The sequence below is a fragment of the Bemisia tabaci genome, chromosome 6 (genome assembly GCF_918797505.1).
Source record: "Bemisia tabaci chromosome 6, PGI_BMITA_v3".
NCBI classification, from domain to species: domain Eukaryota; kingdom Metazoa; phylum Arthropoda; class Insecta; order Hemiptera; family Aleyrodidae; genus Bemisia; species Bemisia tabaci.
Genome location: NC_092798.1, coordinates 13,930,387 through 13,950,627, shown reverse-complemented (window position 1 = coordinate 13,950,627; position 20,241 = coordinate 13,930,387). Strand labels below are relative to the sequence as shown.

General features: G+C 40.2%; 1 non-coding gene across 1 annotated transcript; it reads left to right on the top strand.

Annotated features, from left to right (window-relative positions):
* Positions 1-1,943: 1,943 nt before the first annotated feature.
* Positions 1,944-19,603, top strand: LOC109043713 (uncharacterized). Its single transcript, XR_011900060.1, has 3 exons — positions 1,944-2,262; positions 15,206-15,356; positions 19,373-19,603. It is a non-coding gene; the product is annotated as an uncharacterized protein (transcript).
* The last annotated feature ends 638 nt before the right edge of the window (positions 19,604-20,241 follow it).

Sequence of the window (20,241 nt, the reverse complement as noted above, 5' to 3'; positions counted from 1 at the left end):
ATGTTGCCAATATAACAGAAAAGTTTTTGAGTACTGAACTTTAACTTTTAAGTTATTCAATTCTAAAAATAGTCAATATTTGTCATATTTAGTTTCCATGGATTTACATTTTCAAGAATAATTCGAGTAAAACCTCCTGAAACGGACATGTAAACCTTTAAGTGTGTACAAGATTTATCGAAATATTTTACGGATTAATAAGATAATGTGAATTTTAATCAGAGCACACATGCACATAGAATGGGAACAGAAAGATGAGCGACTCCGCATGTTTATCGTTGTGAAAAATATGAAAACGAAGACGAGCAACTATTCATGTTCAGCTGCAGTATTTGTGGCCTAATCGACGATTTGAAGGAAAACAAGTTTTGTCTACTCCACATCAAACTGAGAGTTCTGGTTTTGTGAAGCAACTTCAGATATGCTCTACTCCCATATCTGTGACTGCGACTTCCTATTTTGAGCACTCAAAAAGTTCCACATTTTCATGGCTTCATTAACCATTTGGGCGATAAATATCATACTTCCACTGCATTCAGCCAGATGTTCCTGAATTTCAGAAACCTACATATTGAATTTTGACGTTGTAAGATGTTCAACATGGGATCTCTTGACTGCATGCAATGTTGTGCAAAATGCTAACCACCCAATTTTCCCGATGTATTCCAAATAAAAATAAGAGACCAAATATTTGCCGAAGCCTAGCACTTAAAGTATTCATCCTCAAAGAAAACTCTGGTACAAACGTTCTCAGACCCTACAACTGCACTGCATTTTGTAAGAAGGAACCACAATTTCTAGCTCATCAAACAAAACGAGTATCTGCATAGGGAAACAAATGACACACACGTTGCCTCTAAAATGAGCTAAAATTTGTAATTTCGGATTGTAATATTAGACTTCAATTATAAGCCCTAATTAGACTTTGATTCACCTCTAACGAGAGAGTCCATTCGCAGGGTCCAATCATAAAAATTATCAGCAGTTATTTTAATGGAGGGGTTACAGAAAGGTTCACGTGATTTTAGTCCGTTTTCTATTGCCACCAAGTGCCAAATTCTAGAATAAGAAATAGTGCATATATTATTCTATGACCAAATTGACCACACTCAGTAGTGAAGAACCCCCATAAAATACAATTTCGCCGAGGAGTTTACAACACTACACAATGTCAAATTCCTGCGTTCTCCACATCAGTAATAATAGAAGTACACCAACATGTTTTAAGGTGGTTTGTCAAGCTCTCTACCGTGGTTGAACTAAAAGCGATTTATCGTATCGATTAGGTAAAAAATCTCGGCGGATTTTGAATTTTAAGCGAAAAAGGACCATAGCCTCTGCGCATAAGCCTAAAGAATCGTTTCAACCAAAAAATTGGCAAAATTCAGAGAATTGGTAGCAGAATCCTTTTAGCAAAAAAACCTTTCGATACAGAAATCGATACCTGTATCGAATGCAAGGGTTTTTTTTTCAAAGAGGATTTTACTTTCATTTCTCTGAACTTTGCCACTTTTTTTTTGGTTTAAATGACTTTTTAAGCTCGCATGCGCAGGGACTATCGTCCTTCCTCGGGATAAAAATTCAAAATCCACAAGATTTTTGACACGATGCATGCGATATAGTTCGACGACGTCAGTGAGCTCGACGAATCACCTTAAGCCATTGATGCATTGCGTGATTCACATGACAATGTCCAAGAATCTTAATTCTAGAGATCAAAACCACACGCTTCACCCTCGCAATCCGACCATCGGAGACGGAAAAAATTGGATACGTGCATCCTTCGGCCTCCGCAGAATTTTACTGATCCGGTGAAAGAATCCGATAGAATCATGAGCCGTGATGAATCGCCGTCAGGGGACCTTGGGGGGGAGGAAGGGGGGGTCCCGGGTGGATCCAGGTAGACGGTGCTGCTCTCACCGAGCCGGTAACTGCACTATCCACTCGTTCCGTTTTTGGTCCAGTTCGAAGCGAGCGATCGAGACGCGCACGTGTTCGTCGCGTTCGTCTGCCGGTCGTGTGTCCGCGTGTTTTCGCAGTTCGGTGTGTGACAAGCTGGTGTGTTCCGCTACCGTCTTACGAGATCGATAGGTGTGTGATCGTGATCGGATTTTCGCGGTTTTTTGTGAAAGTTGTGTTTTGGTTGTTTTTGAGTGTTTTTGGTTTTGTCTTGCCGCCCCTCTCGGCGTTAAGGATACTTGGCCGGTTGTATTTTCGCCCCTTTTTTGGAGGATTATTGGACTTGAGTCTGCGAAAGTTTCAGTGAGTATTTTTATCCTGATTTGGCAGGATATTAATTTTTTTTAATTTGCATTTTTTTTTAACTTTTAACTTTTTAACTTTTAGTTGTCAAAAATTTTGGTTTGTGAGGAAAATGTCTGTCATACTTAAATATCTAGACCATTCTTTTAAATTTAAACTGAAATTCTCCTCATTTTTATGAAATCTCACATTGTCAAATATGACTTGGTATAAGCAAAAATATTCTTGAACTTTTTCATTCGAAATTGAAATTCACGTCATTTCAATGAAATGTCTTGAAAAAACTCAAAAATAGCAAAAAAATTCTTGAATTTGCAAATTTAAAAAAAAAAATTGGCTATAATCAAGTCGCACTTGACAGTAAGAAATGTCACCAAAATGACGTAAATTTCAGTTTAGAATGGAAAAGTGATTCGGTGATCAACTATTTTTCATCGCGAATTTTGTTGAATCATCTTTTCAGCATGTTGGTGATTATATGGGGGGCGACAAAGCATTCAAGGACTAATAAAAATTCGAAATTTTTAAATGACGAAAGATTTTGGGAGAAAGAGACTCTCCTCAGTTACCTATCCCAGCTCATCACAAGCAACAAAATTTCAACTGTTTCCACAAGCACCACTCGAAATATTAGCTCATCTGGAATTTCATCTCATGAATCCTACCTTTAACCTCTCAATTTTACAATTGTCAGAATCAATCCACCGTATTGGTTGAAATTGATGATATGAACGGACGTATGGATACAAGATGCTTACTGAGGAAAATCTAGCTCAGCATCGTTAGGGAAGTGCTCTACAACGAGAGTCTCAGAGTCGTGAATTTTATTTTAGTTGATACATACCTGGAAAAAAAAGAAAAAATCAAGTGAGTCAGGTAAATGTATGCATCAGTGGACCTAATTGGATCACATTGAGCAGAAATTAATTATGTCACATCAACCATTGCCAGACCTCTTAGGACCATTCATTTTTTTAATAATCGACAATAGTAGTGTAGACTCTTTGAAAATTCCTGAGGATTTCATAGGTGACTTGAAGCAACTTTCCTAAAATTTTCAAAACGAATCTTCACAAATGTTCCCCTCTGTAAAAAAAAAATTGTTAGATGAAATTTAGCAATTAGATTCGGAGGATCCGGAATTAATCACTCGTTTGTACTAAAGTACAAGTATTTTCCGAAAAGTAGGGAGTAACAGTAGTATAACAGTATAACAGAGTATAACAGCCAGAAAATGGTAGAATTGAGAAATGAACTTAATGTGTGTCATACAGGGTAATAATCATGAAAATGTATTTCCGGCTGATTTCGGCGCCGACTGGAAGAATGTGGGAAAATTTGGGAACATCAACCAGAGGTATGATGAAATCAGCCAGATGTATGCAGGTATGGGTAAATTAATCATACCTCTAGGTGCAACAACACTCCTAGCTAGCGTCATAAAATCAGCCAGGAATACAACTAAAAATTATCATACTTTTTTCGCTTAAAGTGCTTTATTAATGCTTACACTGTTTGAAATAATGGAGATTTAAGAGATTAATAAGAGATGTTCCATATACATTATAAGCATTTTATTCCTAGCGAAAAATGTTAGGGGTGAATTTGTACTATACAAGGCATTCCGTTATTTTTTAAATGTAGGTAAAGACATCGTAGGTAAAGACATCGACATGTCGTGGGAATTGTTCATCGGAATGCGATCTAAAAGAGAGCTATACTCGTTTCAAATTTTTTGCCACTTACCCAGAGCACTAAATTCAAAGACGATTATACTCCCCCCCCCCCCTTATACTTCATAATTACAGACTTGTCACGGAAAATCCAACCAGATAGGAATTGATTCAATAATATAACTTTTTAAAATAAATTGAGCGTACAAGTTAATTCAAGTAGACATTGGCTTTTTTAGGAGAAAGGAAATCTATATAAACTAAACGAAAAACACTAATTTTTTTCATACCTTTAAAAAATCAGAAATTTTCAATGCGTCCATCGTGTGTCACGTGTAACTTTAATTGTATGGGTTGAAATATATTGCAATACAGCGGTCGTTCGATCATTCAAAGCTCGTTAATCCGAAAAGCTCGAAAAGTCAAGGATGAGGACGACCCCTTTGGAAAAATCAGGCTAAATCGCAAAAAATCAATTGAATTTTTCCCCCTCGGCAATTTGAAATTTTTGGTGGTCAGAAAGCTCTCTAATCAGCTCCATAATTTGAAGGAGTTGGACCGATTCTGAGCGCTTTTTAATTCGCATTGGCTGGGTGTGATGGTGTGATGCTATAAAATCCCGCTCTGACTATTAATGCAGTTACCCTAATTCGGTCCACACTTGCAGCTTTTTCTCTAAGTAAAAAGTATGTTTTTTAGTTTTGTGCTTGACATGTAGTTAATTTCAAACCCTGTCTATAGTGGTCCATTCTCAAGTAAACACTCGCGCCATTGCGATGCAATTGAATCGTTCACTCTAAAAATATTTAGGCGCCAAAAAAGAGCAAAAATAGAGCTTTTAGTGGTTCGGTAGTGCTTTGGCATGGATGCATCTTGTTCAAAATTGACAACCAGAAAAACATATTTTTAATGCATGTATGTGTAAAAACTTCCGAAAAGCCATGTCATTAACAAATAGACTCAATAGCGCTGAAACGCTAAGAGGTGCTCGCTTATCTTAATTTGATCCGATTTTAATCTTTCACGCAGTCATTTCAAAATTTCAAGAATTGAGGGGCTGAATACTTGTTCTTTCAGGCCAAACATGTCTCTATTTTTGAGATTTTAGTAAGTTTTTGCACTTGTAAGCGATCATTAGCAATGTCACACTGGAAAAAAAAGTAGCTTGGATCTAGAATCCAGACTCTTGAAAACAATGACAAGAAAAAATATTCTTGATTCAATTGGATTTTTGCTTGAATCAAAAGGAAATCCGCTTAAATTAAGAGGCTTGGTTCTTAATTTAAGTAAATATCCGATTGAATCAAGAGTATTTTTTCTTGTCAATGTTTTTAAGAGTCTGGACTCTAGATCCAAGCGACTTTTTTTTCTAAAAGTTATCATCGTATTTTATATGTTGAAAAAGCGCACATGAAATTTTCGTGCTATTCATGGCTTGAAATACTAAAAATTTGACTTTACATGCGGATAATTTTTTAAAACAAGTACGTTGACTCTGTAAAATCCTCAAGCGCCCATTTTTTTATTCCTCTTCTTCCTTTAGAATCTTAGGGTCTTGAAACAACCACGCAATCCCATTTTAAATTGTATAATCTTCTTACTTATTCATCTTTCTGACTTCCGAGATTTAGAACGGATCGATCAAAACTTTTCATTGTTTTCTCGAATTCTTATTTCTGGAGCTTAAGTCAATCTGAGAATGGCCGATTCAATTCAGCTCCTTCGGCTCTGCGGGCTGATTATTGAAATTAATAGACAAAGCGATAGACATACAAGACAGAGGAAAAATGAAGCTATTCTATTGGTTAAAATGTGTGGTTGGATTGGACAAAGGAGGTAAGTATTAGACTAACTAACGGCAATCGACGAGATACCCGACGGTTAGTCCGTCATTTTACCCCTAAGTCTATGAGAAACACCCGTCTCAACCAATAGGATCGCTCCATACTCTCTATGTCCTCTTTGTCAATCGCTTTGTCTATCAATTCCAATAATCAGTCCCCATCGGGTCGATTATTGAAATTGATAGACAAAGCTATGTAGACAAATAAGACAAAAGGGATATGGAGGGATTCTATTGGTAGAAGCGGGTGGCTGCAAAAGACAAAGGAGGTAAGTAATAGACTAACTAAAGGCGACGCACGAGAGACCCTACAGTTTGTCCATTATTTTCTCTATAAGACGCACACTGGGACAAAAAAACACATTGGATCTAGAGTCCAGACTCTTAAAAACATCGACTAGAAAAAATACTTTTGATTCAATCGGATTTTTGCTTGAATCAAAACGAAATCCGCTTGAATTAAGAGGCTTGGTTCTTGATTTAAGCTAGATTCTGATTGAATCAAGAGTACTTTTTCTTGTCGATGTTTTTAAGAATCTTGACTCTAGATCCAATGTGTTTTTTTTTCCAGTGCGCCCTTTTCAACCAATTGGATCGCGCCGTACTCCCTATGTCTTCTTTGTCTATCACTTTGTCTATCAATTTCAACAATCGGCCCGCTGACCCCTTCATTTTCGTGTTCGCAGAGCAATGTCGACATTGCCGCAACGTCTCCGCATGCGACCGGAGTCGGAGAACAAGCGCATGAACTTGATTTTGCCCTCGCTGCGAATGATGTCGCTTGGAAGCGTGAGAATTTTCGGGAGCGACAAAATCGGGCGCCGCCGGGGAATCGCTTTGACGGGTGCTTCTCAAGAACGCGTTGCCCAACTCCCGCGATCGTAGCGTGGATCTCCTTTGAACCCTGGGATATCGTCTCCCCGCCGACACAAGCACGTAACTGCGTTTAGAGACGAGCCGCGGTGGACGTAACGGCATAGACCACGAGAAAGTCGAGATACGCTGTTTGGTCGGACGATATGATGTACAGCGTGATGAAACGCCGAGCTGCGGTCTGAATGACGAGGTGAGAAACATGTCACCCTCGTCCGCGCTGCCAAACGGTCCGTCTCCCACCCTCGAGGATCTCAAGGCCTCTCCCGAAGATGTTCCAGATCGGGACGAAATGTTTTGAAAACGTATAGATCGTATTCGATTCATCAAACAGTGGGCTGATTATTGAAATTGATGGACAAAGCAATAGACAAAGAAGACAAAAAGGATATGGAGGGATCCTATTGGTGGAAGCGGGTGGATGCAGTGGACAAAGGACTAGGTAATAGACTAATTAACGGTAACCCACGAGAGACCCGATAGTTAGTCCATTATTTACCCCCTTAGTCTATAAAAACCACCCATTTCAACCAATAGAATCGCCGTATTCTCCTTATGTCTTCTTTGTCTATAGCTTTGTTTATAAATTTCAATAATCGGCCCGCAGGTGACATTGTATCGATATAGATTGGTTCAACTTGTAAACATAGCCTCAAAAGTCAATTCAGAAATATGAGGGAACGGATTTTGAACCAAACGATACTCGAAACAATATCGAATACGATCCATTCAAAATATTGGCAATATTTTGCTCGAGTTTAAAAAAAGGCCAAGATTTCTGCAAAACAGGGGGTCTGTCCTTTGTATTACGCAGCGCACTTTTCCAATTTTAACCCCCCCCCCCCTCCCCCTATAACGCACCTGTAACACAGCCTTACACGCCCCCCCCCCCCCCAACGCTGGCCTTTCCCCGTTGACTCTTTCCCCTGAATTGATTTCAATAAAATAAATCTGAGAGGCATAGTCAAATGCGCACTCGTTTGCTTGTATGAATTGATTTGGAGCTCATTGCATACAGAGGAAAGAATCGCATTTCAAAATTGTTTAAAAGAAATAATTATTACTTTTCCTGCAAATTTTCCTGCGAAGTACTTCAGGTGTCGGACCCGAACTTTGGCAGTTTGACCTCAAATTTTTAGATGCGTGATGCGAAAACTTCAGAGATTCATATGACTTCAACTTCGGGCCTCATGCACGAAGTTTTCTTCTCCGTAAAAAACTTCAAAATCTGACAACATTGTTCTTATTTGACGAGTGGGAACGATCCCTCGTGAGTCGGTCTGAACTTTTGCAGCTCAATAATTTATTCTGAAATGTACTCATCAGATATGAGCGGGTATGCGATCTGTCTCGCATCTTTGAGCATTTTTCCAGGTTTGCATATACAAATCCAAGTATCTTGAAAAGCTCAATCATATCATACTACTTTGCTAAATAAAGCGTGTCATATATTTCATCTTTGAAAACGTATTTCAATCATCAGGTCATCAAATTGATAAGATCAGGTCATTATCGCTCTCTAGACAGCTCGTTTTTCAAAATTGTCCCGATAATGTCCCCTAAACCCTCTTTTTGCAGCTTAGGAAGCCTTTCCGAGCCCCTTTTTGAAGTAGAATAAGCCCCCAAAACCCCCTCCGATGGGGCGCCTTTCTATGCCCCCCCCCCCTCAAACTCCTCTATGGGATGTCCTTCTGAGCCTTTTTCACGAGAAATTCCGAGTTTCCGCCATTAAATAACTTCATTCTACGCTTTCTAAAAACTATGTTCTTTTTCGTTTAACGTAGTCCGTTCATCCTTTCCGTCACAATTCGTCGTCTCTCCCACGGAAGAACGTAACTCTATTTCAATGTTGCCAAACTCCTCCGCCTCAAGTTGCACTAGTATTTCCAGGAGAGTTTTACGAATTCCTAATCGAAAATTTCACTGATCATTCTTCTGACCTCATGCAAAAATCAGAACAGTTCTCAACAAAAACTGTGCAGGTGCAATGTGCATTCTTGTAAGAAAATTGAATTTTTGTATACAATTTTGCAACCTTGGTACGTTCCTTCGTTTAAGAAACGACGAATTTTAGTCTAAAGCACAAGAGGAGACGCGTAAAGCTGGACGAGAGAGCAGAATAAACACTGAAAAAAAACTCCAGGTGTGGAAGCCGCGTCCTTACGGACTATGTAGACACACCGTCCGCGTTCCGGGCTTAGAGGCCGAAAGTTCCGGGTGTAGCACCCGGAGTAATGGAAGCTACGGCTCCTGCACCCAGAGCAATCAAAGCTACGGCTCCATCACCCGGAGCAATCGAAGCTACGGCTCCAGCACCCGGAGCAATGGAAACTACGGCTCCAGCACCCGGAGCAATCAAAGCTACGGCTCCAGCACCCGGAACAATGGAAGCTACGGCTCCAGCACCCGGAGCAATCGAAGTTACGGCTCCAGCACCTGGAGCAATCGAAGCTACGGCTCCAGCACCCGGAGCAATCGAAGTTACGACTCCGGCACCCGGAGCAATCGAAGCTACGGCTCCAGCACCCGGAGCAATCAAAGCTACGGCTCCAGCACCCGGAACAATGGAAGCTACGGCTCCAGCACCTGGAGCAATCAAAGCTACGGCTCCAGCACCCGGAGCAATCGAAGTTACGACTCCAGCACCCGGAAGTTCCGGTATCCGAGCCCGAAACGGACGGTATGTCTATACAGCCGTAACTTTTTTTTTCAGTGAAAGAAAGAAGAGGACAAAGTCGGCCGGCGGCGCCTGCGCCTCAGACTGACGTAACGCGAAAAGCTTTAGTCCCATTACACATTAACCAGTGTAAAGCCGGCCGACATTATAAAATTACCGAGTCCGGTTTTCATATTTTCACGCTTTCTTGAGCCCCGCGCATAGTTTATTCATCGATTTGATACTGATTTATCCGGGGCCCCGCCCTCACGCACTCGCGCGCCGGCTTCAATAGGCCACGAGGTTGCCTAGTTGTTCGATAAAAAACATGAGTTGTATGGAGAAATTTAATTTTTCAACTCAACCCGGCAACCTTGAAGGCTGCCTTGCCTGATTTTGGCATGGACCGCGGAGTTTTCTCTAGTTAATGTGTTGGAAATGGGAAATAAGTCGTGAATTTGGCAACGTGGCCGGGGTACTAATGCGTGCGACTCGTACGCGTGTCGGCTGATGTATTGTCCGATTAATTAAGTTATAACGTCATTTAATGTGTACACTTATACGGTGGCGCTTGGCGAGGCATTGAATGGGGACTGAATATTGTTCTGCTATTTGGACGTATTTATGTGCTAAAAGGGACTATGTTGCACGCAAATCCTATGCACATAGTTCTTTTTAGCCTAAATACGTCCATAGACTGATTTAGTAGCTACGTCATTCGATATAATATCGAACCTTTGGTTCAAATGTAAACAAATATAGAACACTGTTTCTGATTCGCGCCCTTTGCATCATGGTGGAAAAATGCGTCCAAGTGTTTCTTACAATCGAACGTTCTCGTATTTAATAAGTCTTTAATTGACTTATGACCGGCCACAATAAATCAACACAACTAACTCATGGAGAATTCACACGTGAGGTTATGTTAGTTTGTTTTGGTTTGAACCAAGAGTTCGATATTATTTCAAATGACGCATTCACTAAATCAGTCTATTTGCGAGACAAGTCTGCGGCCTGCAAGTTAGTTTACTCATGTAAGGTCTGATGAAAAAGGTTGAGAGACTCATCGAATTCGTTCCCTTTATTCGACTACCGTGCAGATGTATTGACATATATCGAACGTACTAAATGAAAGAGGGCTGGCAACCTTTTTGTAAAATTAATCTACATCGAGACCACAAGAATAAGAAAAAACTAAAGATCCCCGATCAAGGAAGCAAACATAACGACAGCAACATTTTTCTAACTTGTCCACAGAAGCGCCTATCACGTCTATACCCATTGCTTATGCATGTCTACGGAGACTTAAACGCAAACATGAGAAAAATAACCATTAAACAGTATAAAGCGTAGATGATGTCAACATTTTGCATTAAAGAACTAATATATTTAATTACTCCATAAAAGCATCTATCTGGATAAAGGAACTAATGGCTCATACGTTGTCTCTGAAATGAGTCAGAAATAGTAGTTCTACATATAGCAAAGTATATTTCACCTGATTTTTACGTGCACTTGTTAAAATCTTTCCTAGAAGTTGCTTTCCAAACTTCCCGTTGGAAAAATACCTTTCCACTTAAAATGTTGAAGGAGAACTACTAACAATGAAACTCGTCAACCATATGTATCTCGTTTCGGCGTTTTAAAATCTTAACCCCTGTTTTTCTTTTTTCTTCTTCTTTCTTTTTTTTTCATGAGAATAATAATGCAATATAATTCCTGGACGTTTCCTTAGAATTTGCGAAGATTACAGAAATTTGTAAGAATTGACGTTGGGTAATAAATAAAGTATGAGACGCTGCAGATCTTCATCTGCAACATTGCAAACCGAGATACGTGGTTTGAGCGTTTCAACATCGATATGTTGTCACCTTCCAGTCGAAGTATCATATGCGCCATGCAACGTTCCAAAATTTCTTCAGCCATTTTATTTTTTTAAAATTGTTGGTTGAGTCTGTTTGAAAATTTCTCTAAATTTTAGCGGCAGAAAGAAAATTCAGTGAAATTTTCAGACGGCCACGTCGAAAAATTTCTCTGTAAAAAATAAAATGACGGGGGAAATTTGGAGACATCGCATGGCGCTCGTGATACTTTGCCGGAAGTTTACGATATAACGTGGTGCTTGATTCATACTTTGCTTCAGTGTCCATTAATTTAAGTTCATTTTGGACTTTAATGATCAAATTGACAACGTTGATTACGTAAGGCGGAGTGGTTGGGTACGGTACCACGATGACGGGGACGAAATTCGGTTGCGGGTGACGTCACAATCCCGTCGGCAGACGAAGACGTTCAACGCAGGCGTTCGGGGCTGCAGACAGTCTGACAGACAAGAGCCAGAACCTTCAGAAGGCCGTCACACAAAGGATCACGTCATTGGAAGAGGTCGGACAAAATTTGGAAACTTTAAAAGCTTATAACTCCGTTTATACAAAACTTTGAGGTCTTAAAAGTGGTTCCATTGGTTTCCTCGTAAAAATTTCATTCGGGTGCACTCCTTGAAATGTAAAATGTGACGAATTAAACATCAAAATTTGCAGTTTTAGTTAAAAATTTTATGCTCGACCTCTTTGATTGACTCGATCCACTGTGCGTCTGCTCGCCCGACTCGTTCCTCCAAATTCCGTGCCTCGCTGAGCCCCAAGTTGCCGGCTTTTGCAAGGGTCTCCCGATGATTTCGTTGAGCGTTCGACGAAATTAAAATTTCGCGGATAAATATGGCAACCTTGTCGCGGACCAACGCTGTTGAATGAAAGTGTACTCTTATGATGATGCGCACTATTCACTGTTTCCCCTTCGATGTAGTAAATCTTCACGAATGAAATTTCAAAACCAGTGAAAGCCATCGAAAATATTCTCTGAGTTTTACATCTATTTTCAAGACCAGGAATATTTTTTTCAGGCACGAGGTTTTAAATGTATGTGCTTCGTTATCCAATGTTTTTACTCTTCCTGGTGTTGGTGACGCAAGAATATTCAAGTTCAACTTGAAAGAAAAAAAAGAAAGAAAAAAAAACACACAAAATGTTTGAAACTTCCAAGTTGTCAGCAATTACAAATAAATGGGACAGTTTGAACTTGTTATTTCGTCGTTTTCGAAACAAAAGAACGCAACTCTGTTCGAAGGTTGCAATATTGGTTCAAATAAACGTATTTTTTTACAAGAATATGATTGTGCAATTTCTGTCCGAAATTTTACTGAAAATCGCTTATCATCCGCAAAAAAAAACAAGCAGTGAACTCCAACACAATGTGTTGATAAGGCGCGTCATTAACTCGCACATATCAACCCCTTTAGTTTTCATTTACAGAGATTTCAAAAAAGGCAAGCAGCACAACAAGAGAATTCACGATCCAGCACCTTGACGAGACCGTGTATTGTGAATCTAGAAAGCTATTCGAAAAATTTAGGTTTTTTGATCCGCCTCAAGCAAAATCTTATCAGATTCTTGAAGAAAAGTGCTACGGAAAAATTTAAGCGAAGAAAGGAAAAATTCTGTCGAATTCCTAGAAGATAAAGTCGATTTAAAGGTATTTTGGGGCTAAAATACCCAAATCACCGGTATTATAAATCCCGTTATATTATTAAAAAGAAATTGACTCGATATAAATGCAATTGTATTAAATATGTCTTGATTTTGTTATTTTAAACGTCTTTTCATGCAAAGAAGCTCAACCATGTCCATGCTTTATTCATTCATGAATTGAAAGTAAGCAATCCACATCCCGAAAATCTACCGATTTGCCGTAAAAAATCGCAGAAACTTGATATACCAGGTCGATGTACCCACTCTTTGAATTTACCAATCAATTTAGTGAGTGCACGTAGGTATGTGAAAGTCAAAATGCTATAGTCATTTTGGGTGCATTCATTTTTCATGAAACAATTGTAAGTAATTTCAATCCCGAAAAACCATAAATTTCCCGTATAAAATCGAAAAAATCAAAATATGTCAACTCCCTGACGTGAAAATTATATTCTACGTGTGAAAATACTTATGTATCGATATGCTGAACAGAATGCCCGCCTCTCCTCGTAATTTACAAACCGTTCCTATACTCATCTTAAAATTGTTCTCAGAGCTTTGTGTTATTATCAGCTTCCATTTAAACCCCGGTTTGATGGCCGAATCGGCTGCCCAAAAAGCAAGCCATTTTTGAAGGGCTCTATGAGAAATTCGTGATATTATCAGCTCTCAGGAAATCACCTCATGGGTAAAATTGCTGATATAAATCGAGTGCTTAAAATAATCGTATTCAAGAAACTAAGGCATTAAACTATGGAGTTAATTTCGTTTTAATAATATAACGGGATTTACTTGTCTTCGGGTCAAAACTCATACAAGGAAGCCCCTTGCAAGAGGCTAATTTTTTGTAATTTCACTCAATTTTTTCTCCTTTTTATAATTGAATTGCTTGTCACATTCTGATGGTCAATCATATTAAATTGTAATTTAATAATCCCCCCCCCCCTTCATTTTATTTTTTGTTTGGAGAAGTTTTGTTGATTTCTTCGGATTTCGAATACTGTAACTTCTCTTCTATTTGGCCGATTTTTATGAATGAGACCTCTTTTAATTCGTGTTTTAACGGAGAGTAAGGAAAAAATTGCTAAAAACTCGCGAAACAATTTTTTTTGAAAATCGGACGAATCCTAGCGTGACGGTGAAATGGTTAATGAAGCGTAAGTAATTGGGCGAGGGGCTGAGGATCCCGGCATCGCTTGGCAACCGTCATTAGCTATTGTTCGTCGAGACGCCGACGCAGTGAGCAGGAGCGTGGGAAAGAGAGGGGTAAGTGGATTCCTGTATGAGCCACGTTTAGCTAATGGTCTAATGAGTCTCGAGGCTCATCACAGATTGCACTTACACAGATTGCACTATCAGAGCACGGGTACCAACTTTTGAAAAGTATAACCGAGGTTACAGATCTGTCAAAGCAACGTTTTGAACAAAACGGAGGAGTTAAATTCTCATTTCGAGAGTGCCGACCTGCTCAGCCATCCTCGAATCAATTCGCTTGATTCTGCTTATATATGCATATTTTAAATCAGCGCGTCGCATTCTTAGGCTTTTTTTGAAAAAACCAAGTAACGTAGACTCTTGGTATTCACTGCACATAAACTAATGAGCCCCAGAATGAGAAACAACTTTAAATCATAATTATTGATGGATAAATAAACTTTTTACACGCTTTGGAAAATCTCAGAAGTTTGCGGTAGTCACTTTTCGGTAAGGAACTAAGGGACTCGGTTATTGTATCGAGCAGGGTTCGAAACGATCGCAAAGGCGGTATACTACGTATACGCGCCAACAACTTAGCGCTGAGCCCTAACACTGTAGGTTAAGCAGCGCCAACTAAAGTCAGTGGGACGGGACCCTAAAGCCGGGGCTCAGCTACAATGCCTTTAGTTGGCGCTATTTTACCTAAAATATTAGGGTTCCGCGCTAAATTGTTTTTTCTGTGTAAGAAAGGAACATTTGTGAAATTATCAATTAGGAGCGCCTAATAGTTTTCCAATAACAATACGATCTGCGAGTAGAAATTTGCAGAGTTGACATGTCGTGATGTCCTCTCGGCTGGAAAATGATGAGTTCAGGCCTTTTACCCTCGGTTGTACATGTACAGGAATTTCACTGATAGTGAGACCTCCAACTTAAACTCATTAGGACTCCGTCACGCAAATAATGGAGCTTTCACTGACAAACACGTTTCGTCGCCCTCCCGGCATAAGGGCGTAAATACACTTCGAGATGAACCCTATATTCCACGTAACTCAACGTTTTCCCGGGCTCAACGCCAAGTGTAGTTACGCCCTTTTGTCCGCCAAGCGACGATTTATGCCCGGCACATTTCATTGAAATTTTAATTAATTCCCTATTTTGCCTCTGATTTCAGGTATACCCTATTGAATCTAAGGATTGTCACCGTAGCAGGATGCTGAAGTGGCTGGCCGCGCGCAGCCTACGCAAGCTCCCTCGTGGATGAGTGGTTTTTTAATTGTTCCATTCGTTCCACATGCTCAGTTTGCCATTAACGTCATTCGCAGGTGCGTATTTGAAAAAAAAAAAATTACTGATACTGAGATGGTTGCAATCAATTTTCAACAATCGTTCAAGGAATTTTAGTGTATGTAAATAAACACCCAATTTGATCGAGTTTATCAGAAAGGAACCAACCCACATTTTCCAGAAAAAATTGAGTTAAGAATGTCTTTGAATTCCTCTAGTTGTATATTTTCTCCTGCCAAAAACCTAAAAGTCGAAAAAGAAAATCAGTTTGTGAAGAGAGGGGTTCAAGTTTAAGTTCTACATTGATTCTTATGGAGGATTAAAACTTCATGCCTTCTTTTCTCAGTTTTAACTTAATGTGAGTTGGTTCCTCTCTGATAAATTCAGTCTAATAACCAAGGAATACCTAGATTAGTATTCTACAAGCCTCTCGGAACGACACACGCCCCAAAAGTCTAATTAAGCCAAACCGAAATTATGACACAGAGGCCTACAGTTTGTAGATAAAAAAAAACGCATTTTTGAGAAGGAGTCTTGTAAAATTCTAAGTTCGTTTAAAGTCTCGTATCAAGTTCTAAAAATTTGTAGACATAATGGATCGTATTAGCCAAATTTACGCGGCTGCGTCACGTATTCAATTTAGAAATAAATATTCAACAGTGAAAATGGTACCATAAACGGGAAGAAGAATGCAACCCGCCATGCATTTACGTTCGTACATGAGAGAGGGCAGAGGGGTAAAGAGATCTCTGGAGGACTCACACGTATCCAGGCAATCAATGTCCGGGTTTGGAGAGATAGTATTGACTATTATTTTTTTTTCTTTCAACCCTCTGTGGCATTGCGTTCAGAATTCGTAACATCATATTTTTGAGGTTTTTAAAATTTGAATCTTTCCTCTGCCACATGATTTTGCAAAGGACGACGGACCGGTCTTATGGGAAAAGTGGGCCCGGTTAAATCGGCTGGCGTTTTGATATGTTGTAGGTCTTAACCTACTGATCAAAAGTGTCAATGGGCATTTCTCCCTATCTCGAAGTTTTACCCCCCATTTTGGGGGTCAAAGTTGCCGATTCGGCGTATAATTGGCAGTTTTGACACCCGGGTTTATTGGTCGCCTATGAGATTCTTTGATGGTTTCTTGAGTCTTTTGTATCCTCTGAATAGGCTAGAGACCATCCGAACTCAAAAACTGACAATTTTGCCTTATGGGTAGGGGGGGGGGGGGGGTGTTCACGCCACCGATTTCAGAGTCGGCGAGCCGCATTAAACCGATTCTTTCGCCATGTTTTGGAGAATTTTTTATGCAAATGATTGCGACTGCATCTAGAAAGGTCGACTAAGATGCAGCTCAGAATATACCCCCGGGCGGGAAGGGGGGGGGGGGGGTGCGACCGAACTCGAGCAGCGTAACTGGCTTGCGCGGGACGGATCAAACCGATCCTTCTATTATGTTTTGGAGAACTTTTTTGCAATTGACTCAGGCTGCTTCTGGAAAGGTCTACTAAGATGCAGCTCAAAATATACCTCCCCCCCCGGGGGGGGGGGGGGGGGCGGCGAAAACTGGGCCGAAAAGCCGACCGAACTCGGGCAGCGAAACTAGCTCTCGCGAGTTGCATCAGACCAATGATTTTGTCATGTTTTGGAGTTTTTTTTTTTTTTTTTTATCCCAATGAAATAGACTGCATTTCGAAGTGTCGACTGAGATGGAGCACGGAATATGCTGTATGAGAAAGGAGGCTTCTCAATCCGCACCCACCCTCGCAATAGGATCTCTCAGCATAGGTCAGTGTGGCACTGACACTAGTATAGTGGCATTTTTTACCACCACCATCACTCATACATAATTCCGAGGGTCGTTTTAGCTAACACGCATTTCCGACTGAGCCCAATATTTCTATAAGCGAAAGCTAATGGTGCAGATGATTCCTACGGCTGAGACGTATATAACGTCGGTTGATTTCAGAAATATATCATCTAGGTGATTTTTTAAATGAAATCGCACATTATTATCGAGCATTAAACAATGTCAAGAGAGGCGAGGAAGAAAGCAAAGCATTCGCAAAAAGGCAATATATGCAATGCAATCAGTTCTGAAGGTATTTGACGAGTTCTGGGTTTTTCATTCTTTCTCCTGGAGCTCCATAAGTAATGGATCAAATCCTGGAAACTCTCAGTGCAGAAAGTGAGGCGAGCTCGCTGAGATTTTTTTACGTAATCAGAAAATCTAAGAAAAAAACAAGGTCATGTACTTCTTCTTTTTAATTTTTTTTCTTTTCAAAAGCAAATAACCCCTCCCCTCGTCGAAATTCTGAAATGCATCAGGATATGCTGAAAATTGAATGATGCGTTAAATGGTATGAAGTTTTAATCGTCCTAGCCACGTTAAAAAGTGTCACTCCACTAGTGTCAGTGCCACACTGACCTATGCTGAGATATCCTATTGCGAGGGAGGGTGCGGATTGAGAAGCCTCCTTTCTCATACAGCATATTCCGTGCTCCATCTCAGTCGACCTTCCGAAATGCAGTCTGTTTCATTGGGATAAAAAAAAAAAAAAAACTCCAAAACATGACAAAATCATTGGTCAACCTATCAACTCAATCTCATCAACCAATCAACTCATCAACCGATCAACAATCAAACTCGGGCAACTTTCGCTGCCCGAGTTCGGTCGGCTTCCCCCCCCCCCCCCCCCGGGGGGGGAGGTATATTTTGAGCTGCATCTTAGTAGACCTTTCGAGAAGCAGCCTGAGTCAATTGCAAAAAAGTTCTCCAAAACATAATAGAAGGATCGGTTTGATCCGTCCCGCGCAAGCCAGTTACGCTGCTCGAGTTCGGTCGCACCCCCCCCCCCCCCTTCCCGCCCGGGGGTATATTCTGAGCTGCATCTTAGTCGACCTTTCTAGATGCAGTCGCAATCATTTGCATAAAAAATTCTCCAAAACATGGCGAAAGAATCGGTTTAATGCGGCTCGCCGACTCTGAAATCGGTGGCGTGAACACCCCCCCCCCCCCTACCCATAAGGCAAAATTGTCAGTTTTTGAGTTCGGATGGTCTCTAGCCTATTCAGAGGATACAAAAGACTCAAGAAACCATCAAAGAATCTCATAGGCGACCAATAAACCCGGGTGTCAAAACTGCCAATTATACGCCGAATCGGCAACTTTGACCCCCAAAATGGGGGGTAAAACTTCGAGATAGGGAGAAATGCCCATTGACACTTTTGATCAGTAGGTTAAGACCTACAACATATCAAAACGCCAGCCGATTTAACCGGGCCCACTTTTCCCATAAGACCGGTCCGTCGTCCTTTTCGTTAATTTTTTATTTTTTTGAATAACAGATTTCCAAAAATTTTAAACTTTAAATAAAAATGTGTAATGCAAGCTACAAGATAGATAAGTGTATCCCAGAATCTGATATCCAAAATTAATTCATGCCATAGAGGGTCAATTTAGAAATTGTAACTGTACAAAGTTGTAATCCTTTGCAAAACTTATCTGTAATTATAAAATTTCCCAAATACAAAAATTAATCGATGCATAGTGAGAAAAAAAATCGTTTTCAAAAAAGTTTTCAAATCTTGCATCCGAAAACTTAAGGCTCACCTGCTGAAGGTCTGATTATACATCTAAAGTACTTCATTCATATATGATTGACTTTCATCGAGAATGCTGATGCATGCTGTGTTGATGCTTCTGATGTATTAACTGAACATTTGGACCTCAAATATTTTGAAGCACGATCGGAAAACTTCATAGATCTATACAAACTCAACTTCGAGTCCCATGCACGAAGTATTTTTCTCTGTCTGGGAGGTATGTCGCTTTTGATTTGAGTGAAAAAATGTGCCTCTTAATTCGTGATGCCACTCTACTCTTTCTAAACAGTCAATGGGTCAGTTGCGCTGTGTCTTTGTTCCGACGATTACAGATTATGGATTTTTGCTACTAAAACGAGTATTTTGGCCAGTTGTGCGTCAGACGAGGCAGCCTTTGTGGCCTTTGGAGGAATTACGATGGTTGGATTTGATTTGTGCCCCTTGGTTTCAGACGGGAGCGGTGATTTACGAATGGGTGAGGCGGCGGGATGCTGAAGTGGCTGGCCCGCCCAAGGACGCCTCCAGATCTCGTCACAGATGACCCATTGGCCACAATAGCTCCCGATGCCCAGCCTCACGTTTACGCCGTCAGCAGGTAACACTCAATCCGCTCTTACTCCTACACTTTTCTTTTTGCAGAAATTTGGGTTGAAAATAGGGGTCGAACCCCTCGGCCGCGTGGCGGCCCAACAACCCTAGGAGGATGCACACTTGAGTCAGTGGCGTGGCGCGAATTGTGATGTATCGTACTGAAAAAAAAATCTCGGTGTATTTACTAAGAAAAGGATAAAATTACCAAGAATTCAGGGTTCTATTTGATCCCAGTTTTTTCTTGGTAAAATTACCATTCATGGAATTGGTAATTTTACCGAGAAATCTCGGTAAAATTATTGAACATTCTCGGTAATTTTACTGGACCTTGGTAAAAACGCCAATATTTTTTATCGACTGTGGTAGAATTATCGAGATAAAATGGCAAAGTTACCGGGAATTGATTACCAATAAAAGTGGTATTCTTACCTGAAAAAAACAGTAAAAATACCAGTTTTTAGGTAGGCTTACCAGTCTGTCTCGGTAAAATTACCAATAATTGGTAAAAAAGTGAGATGGTAAAGGTACCAACGGGCCTTGGTAAAAACCCCGAGAATTTGTTTTCAGTGCGATTGTTATGCCATTTAAACCTATGTTAAAGAATCGATAATTCAGGTGTTCGCTGCGAACACCCTGTTTATCGATCCTTTCCATAGGTTTAAAGTAGCAGATCAATCGATTTATCGCAAATCACGCCACGCCACTGACTTGAGTGAATTAATCCAAATA